The sequence below is a fragment of the Arachis duranensis genome, chromosome 2 (genome assembly GCF_000817695.3).
Source record: "Arachis duranensis cultivar V14167 chromosome 2, aradu.V14167.gnm2.J7QH, whole genome shotgun sequence".
NCBI lineage: Eukaryota > Viridiplantae > Streptophyta > Magnoliopsida > Fabales > Fabaceae > Arachis > Arachis duranensis.
In genome coordinates, this window is record NC_029773.3 from 52,283,656 (window position 1) to 52,284,119 (window position 464).

The window sequence follows — 464 nt, forward strand, 5'->3', positions numbered from 1 at the left end:
CCATGGCATAAACACAACTTCGCACAACTAACCAGCAAGTGTACTGGGTCGTCCAAGTAATAAACCTTACGCGAGTAAGGGTCGATCCCACAGAGATTGTTGGTATGAAGCAAGCTATGGTCACCTTGTAAATCTCAGTCAGGCAAACTCAAATGGATATGGGTGATATACGAATTAAACATAAAGATAAAGATAGAGATACTTATGTAATTCATTGGTAGGAATTTCAGATAAGCGTATGAAGATGCTGTCCCTTCCGTCTCTCTGTTTTCCTACTGCCTTCATCCAATCCTTCTTACTCCTTTCCATGGCAAGCTTAAGCAAGGGTTTCACCGTTGTCAGTGGCTACCTCCCATCCTCTCAGTGGAAATGTTCAACGCACCCTGTCACGGCACGGCTATCCATCTGTCGGTTCTCGATCAGGCCAGAATAGAATCCAGTGATTCTTTTGTGTCTGTCACTAA